Below are 6,821 nucleotides of genomic sequence, written 5' to 3'. Positions count from 1 at the left end.
TAACTGATGCATGCAAACATATTTTACTGTAACGTAATGTGTAAAAATGTATGAATTAATAAAATACCTAAATATATATTTACAAAACTTATTCTTAAGTTATATTTTCTATGTTTGAAATTGATTATTTTATTTTATTTTTTAACAACAAACAATCGTTCGGTAAACTAAATAAAAAAGCGAAACATTTTTATTTTTTCCTACTGTTTGTCTGCTTTCAACTCCACCAGATGGCACATTAACTTAGTAACCCTGGCGATGTATTAGTTTCGTAATATGTATTGGTCCATTCCTACTTACACTTACGGTTAGTGTTAAATTTGCCCCAACTTATTTACTTTTACAATATGAGAAGTATTTCCCTACCGGTCATTTCCATTTTAAGAATTAAATAGTATACTTTTAGCCCACTACAACAATGTTGAACCAAAGTGATAGAATTGCTCAGTTCCTATGCAAATTTATTAAATGTCTTCCACCAGGTGTGAATTTCCTGCACGAAACGAGGCCTAAAGCGATTTGTCTTCAGAAAACCACAACCAACACGATGTTAAGATTAGTGACCTTGATACTCCGACTGTCAAAATGATTTAAAACTCACAATCCGGGTAAATATTAACAAATGAAAACGAGTCACAGTAACCATTGCGCATATTGAACGCATAATAACAATTGTTGAAATTTATTTTTGATGCTTTTGAACTCAATCTTGAACATTTGAAAATTCAAAATTTTCTGCTTAATTTTAATTTATGCTATTTTTAATCTGCAATAGCAATACTGTAAAAATGTTGTTCTAAATTGTGCATATTTCTGTAAATTGTGGCACCAGGTCTTGTGTTTCTAGAAGATATTAAACATGGAAATTTGAACTTTGTTAGTTTATTGTTTTTAAACAATTTAATCATATGATCTTCATAGACTAATTTCTTGATTACCATATTAACAGTTAGTTAAAATTCTTCAAATTTTTCCTTCTGATGACAGCCTTTGGTATATATATATGTAAACATATGACTACTAATTGTACATATTCATCAAAACATAAAGTAGAATAGTTTCATTATCATCTTTGTGATTGGAGTTTGCTCCACCCCACCCCCTACACTCCATCTTCCAACCTCAACACACACACACACACAAACGTCATAGTTTTAAAAATAAACTTACATCATTGGTGTTTTTGTAAATTTGTTTTATTCAAATATTTTTGGCCTTTTCAATTACAACAAAAAAATCTTTACATGTTTCCAATTAAAACACGAATATCGTTGAAAGTTCAATTGAGAGATGTATGTGGACACCTATAGACATATTGGGTTTAACAAAAGCAATGTGACTTCTTATTTTTTGTTTATTTTAAATGTAGCATATCAAGTACAGCTTTGGCAAATGGGTAAAATTCTGTGACTTGTTTAAACGTTTCAAATGTGTACCTATAGTATATTTTATACACCGCATTTTTATTGCCTATATTTTTTATTTCCCCACAAGGTAACTCGACTGTTAAAATTATTTATTCTGTTCTGTTTTTCAGTATCATTGCTGGTGTTGGTTGCCGCAGTAATGAATCACCTGGAGAAACTCTGTGCTGCCCTCTATGGAGCAAACACCAAACTAATTGCTTCAATGTCATATACGTATTTCAGTCATTTTCTAAATATTCACATATTCATTTACTTTCTTACGCTCTAAGTTAACACTGTAAATATGTTATGCACAGATTATTATATATCTTATGTATTAACTAGCTACATTATACCCTATATGAGTTTTGTATGCATTGTTCCAAGTGAAATACCTTCTGATTTTTATTAAATCCACTCTGAAGTTTTTCTACTTGTTCGTTCGATATAACACCGCTAATAATAGATACTAAAATACTTTTTACTGTTTATATTAACTTTGACAGTTATTCAAACTTAATATTTACAATTTGGATTTATTTGTTTTTTATCAATATTTTGGTGACTGTATTTCACCATCACCACGGTTTATAACAACGGTACAATTTGTTGGAGCACCCGTTACCCATATACCCTTACATGTATACAAAGTATATCACTGAAAATGGAATAAATATATAAACAAATCACAAAATTCAATCGAAGCCAAGCAAAGCATGCGACCTGAACGTTGTTGACGTTGAAATTCTGCGCATGCACTAGCGGTCATGCTATTTTAACGCAACATGACTTGCGCGATTTTACTAACAAGTGACGGCGATGTCACTCCAAAAAACGTGATACTGGTTAGGCATGCGGAATTCGCGTAGCATGACATGATTGAGACTAGACATGCAGAGCTCTCGCAACATGAGATGAGAATGCTGTCGCAGTGCAAAGAAACACACAATAAAGAAACGGTAAAATAAGAATAATATATATATATAATACACATTTCATTGTATAATGTTATCACCACATTTTTAATTTTCTGACTGGTCATGCAGTGCATGACTTGCATGCCCTGACTGCTCGCCGCTGCTACACAATACTAAACAGGAGTTATGATGGAGGCGAAATAATGAGACGTTGACGACAATAAAAACAATACTCCTGGAGTTAATCGCGGTTAAAGTTTGATCCAAGAAAATATTTGATTATCTTCCAAAACTTGAACAAGATGTCGTTTCCCATCTCCACCTCGATTCGCAATCTGCGGGTTCAAATCCCTGTCCCACCAAACATGCTCGCCTTTTCAGCCGTGGGGGCGTCATAATGTGACGGTCAACCCCACTATTCGTTGGTAAAAAAGTAGCCCAAGATTTGGCGGTGGATGGTGATGACTAGCTGCTTTCTCTCTAGTCCTACACTGCTAAATTAGGTACGGTTAGCGTAGATAGGCCTCGTGTAGCTTTGCGCGAAATTAAAAAACAAAACAAAAACTCTTCTCCGCCATATTAACTTGGCCATGTAATAACTGATGCAACTCATACAATTATTTTATATTTCTAAATCACATTAAAATCATTAATACCCGAAATTAAGTAGATGGTAAGCTAAGAAGCAAAGCATCGATAGATAATTTTAAAAATATTAAAATCCAAATATAATAAAAAGTATTATATTTTGTTCTACTTCTTATCAATAAGATAAAAAAAAAACATTTTTATATCGTTATTGTTATCCTATATTCATTTTTGATTGGTTAGAGGACGTCGTGTTATGCCCATATAAACGACAGAGCAGTCATTCTGTTTATACAAAATTATTGGTTAACTTCTGTTAGTCTACAGCGCACAACAAAGGACAAAAATCTGTATTAAAATTTTGCAAAATTGTACGAAAATAAATATGAGGCCTAACTTTGTTTAACATTTACGTGTGTTTAAGGCCCTTCGAAAATATTAGCTTATTACGTATTGTCAGTGACTTTTTTTTATGAAAATGCAGGGAGCTGAAACCCAGTTTGGTTAATGTGATAAAAACATACGCCGCTAAAATGACTGATACACCTATATTTTCTTATCAGAATCTTTCCAGCAATTTTCAGAGAATCTTCTAATAACGACCTTTCCAAGTAAATCGTCTGCTAATATGCAGAAGATAGAAGTATCTTCCAACTAGACGCTATACTTGAGACAGATGACTTGACCAGTGAGAGAAATGCAAACAAACACCAGGGTGCAGGTCACATGGGGAGTCTAGTGGTTAGGGTGCTCGGCACGCAATATGTGGATCGTGGGATCGAAACCCGTCACCGAACATGCTCACTTTTTCATCTCTGGGGAGTTATGTGGTGATGTTCAATACCGATATTTGTTGATAAAGACTAATCCGAGAGTTGGCGGGTGGTGTTAAATATGTGCTTTTCCTCTAGTCCTTCAATTTTAAATTAGGGACGGTTAGCGTAGATAGTCCTCGAGAAGCTTTGCGGGAAGCTCAACAAACAAACAAAACCAATCACGTGTATGGATATCACACAAGAGTGTAAGAAAGTTAGTTTTAAGTTTGCATCAGTTACATCACCGCTGACGCCATTGTATGTGCGGAAAATTAAATTCGTTAGAATTTTCGATTGCACCCTATGTTGTACCACATACTTAAGTGGAGGATAAATTATATATATATATAAATTATCTCCTAACTTTGTTATAACTCATTTATATAACAGTTTAAGAACATTCTCGTAGTTGAATTGAACTTAGGATTTTCAAATAATGATTATGAAACTACCTTGGCCTAAAACTGTGAGTAGATGACTTCCTCTATACATATCTATGTGTAACAACGTATTGAAAATTATATTGGGAAATTTATTAAGTTTAAGCAAAGTGTATTATATTCCTAAATAAAAAGTGTGAACATTAAACCATCTTAAAATTGTTCAGTAGTATCTCGCTTAATAATTGCCGCCCCCTAGTGGCACAGCGGCATGTCTGCGGACTTACAACGCTAGAAACCGGGTTTCGATACCTTGGTGGGCAGAGCACAGATAGCCCATTGTGTAGCTTTGTGCTTAACTTCAAACAAACAAACAAATAATAATTGCTAGTTTATTAATTTTATGTTCAACTGATTAATCAAAAATATATTGGCATTATTTAAAGAGAGCTCCTTTTTTTATATCATTACCGAGCATAAATGTGTGAAATATTTTAAAAGAGGTAGGGCTGACGTGAATATATTAGCATTGAACAGTGGTAATATATGGCTTCGTCAATGGCATGGGTTGGCCCTATTGTAAACCTCGGGAATTTGGAGTTGACCTGACATTTTCAATCTTGATTTTTGCTGTTTATGTTCAACTTTTCGATAATTTTGGCCATCTCTTTCTTCACCTAGCTAACAAAAAACATAGTTCACTAGCAGTCATGGCTTGCCCTGCACATTTCCAGATATGAATATTGTTAGGGATGTATGCGCTTGTATAAAAATTCGTAAGATCAAACAACGTTGCTGAGTACTAGGGAGTAACACAGGACATTTGGAACAATAATTCACAATGATACATCAGTAAACTTATGCTGGTATAAAAACAAGGTGTAAAGCAAATACAAAATGCTAGTGTATTGTATAACTTTTCGCTTTTCTGCTGTATTTTCTGTGATCATGTATTTCACTAACAATAAATTTAGCAGTTAGTGCAATTAACTCATTGTTTGTGTCACAGTTGTATTTCCTTAATGACTTCCTTTACTCTGTGTGTGTTAGTGAACGTGACAAAGATCCAGGATCACTTAGCTAATGTAGAAGAGATCTTCTTTCAAAATGTGGGATTTTAGGCTTAACATTGTGGAGATGTTACTGTCCAGGTTAAAAATTAAGTACATATATATGGGATCGTACTTACTTTAAAATAAATTGTGTATTTAAACGAAACTGTTGAATTGGTTTATAAACTTTCAAAAAAGAATTCGTTAAGCAACTGTTACGTCTCCGTTTGTTAATTAATTTTCCGTAAATTCGTTCCGACGAAACCTTAGCGACACAAGTCCTTTCTTAAATAAAACTGGTGTATTCTTTCCGAATACAACTTTACGGTACACTTAATTTCAACAGTCACTCTATAACAACGCTATAACTCACGTCTCACGTGGCCAACAATATTTTGTCAGCATACATTCAATTACTCATTACATCTGTTGTCCCGTCACGTTGTGAACGTCTTATATATACCAGACTACCCCCAATCCAGTAGTCTCCCGATAATTCATGAAGGTTCGAGAAGGACGTGGCGTGATACTAGTCACGTGACCTCGCTGACGCAACACTGCTCCCTCCTTAGTATTGTTCGTCCCGAACAATAGCCACTTACATTAAACCAATAACACTTAACAATAACTTAATTAAAGGTACAGAATTACAAACACAAAATTACAATTCAACAAAGTCTCTTAATTTTACGGGACGCATCTTCTTCCGTACTGGTCTCCGTCTCGTTGGCTTCTGCTTCACGTGGGGTTCATCTGTTTCATCAGGAAATGTCCTATCGTCAGTAACAGTCACATCAGTGGTAGTAACTTCATCAAGAGCTTCACCGTTTCTCTTCTCAAAACTGAGTAGAGTTTCTTCTTCAACATTGGCTTCTTCAGGTGGCACGTCTTCAGCAGCGTCATTTGTTGTGTTGTCCACGTCGTCCCAACTGAAATGTCCTGGGCCGTGATAACACCAAAGCCTGTTGGCATGCACCACTTTTGGCTTACCTCGCCGACCACATTTTACCCGGAAAGTCACGTCTGAGAGACGATCCACTATGTCATATGGGCCTTCCCATGGAGAAGACAACTTAGGAGACTCCCCTTTGGTCTTCCTGGGATTATAAAACCATACCTTGTCTCCTGGTACAAAGCTGACTTCAGTAGATCTCTTATCATAAGTTAACTTCATCGAATCATAAGGTGGGCATCCCTTATGCTTGGGTCCCCTTTTAGCACTACATGTACTGCATGTCCTGCACCATTCTTCCACATCTTGCCTCATACCTACCCAGTAAAATCTTTGGCGTAGGTGACTCAATGTCTTCTTAATTCCGAGATGTCCTCCTGTTAAACTATCATGGGATTGACGCAGCACAACTTCCCATAACTTCCTCGGTATAACTGTTTGCCAAGTCGACAATTTCCCATCTGTAGTTTCCCATCTCCGGACAAGAATGCCATTTTCAAGCTTCAACTATGCCCATTGTGCCCGATAGTGCTTTGTCACGGGGCTTAGACTAGACACCTTCTCCCAAGCAGGCCACACAGCACTTGCTTCTTAGAAAATCAATTATTAGCTTCAAATCTTGGTCTTTCTCCTGTTCTGCTTTGATATCTATATTTGGTTCCACTTCATCATCATCAACTTCTTCAGCCACTTTGACTTCACCTTGATGGC

At 35.6% G+C, this 6,821-nt stretch overlaps 1 long non-coding RNA gene across 1 annotated transcript; it reads left to right on the top strand.

The window, feature by feature from the left end:
• Positions 1–267: 267 nt before the first annotated feature.
• On the top strand, positions 268–1,835 carry LOC111088953. The gene is made up of 2 exons (XR_002613353.1): positions 268–608; positions 1,538–1,835. It is a non-coding gene; the product is annotated as an uncharacterized LOC111088953 (long non-coding RNA).
• The last annotated feature ends 4,986 nt before the right edge of the window (positions 1,836–6,821 follow it).

The sequence above is a fragment of the Limulus polyphemus genome, unplaced genomic scaffold (genome assembly GCF_000517525.1).
Source record: "Limulus polyphemus unplaced genomic scaffold, Limulus_polyphemus-2.1.2 Scaffold4846, whole genome shotgun sequence".
NCBI classification, from domain to species: domain Eukaryota; kingdom Metazoa; phylum Arthropoda; class Merostomata; order Xiphosura; family Limulidae; genus Limulus; species Limulus polyphemus.
Note: the sequence above shows the minus strand (reverse complement) of the source record. Positions and strands in the feature narration are given on the sequence as shown.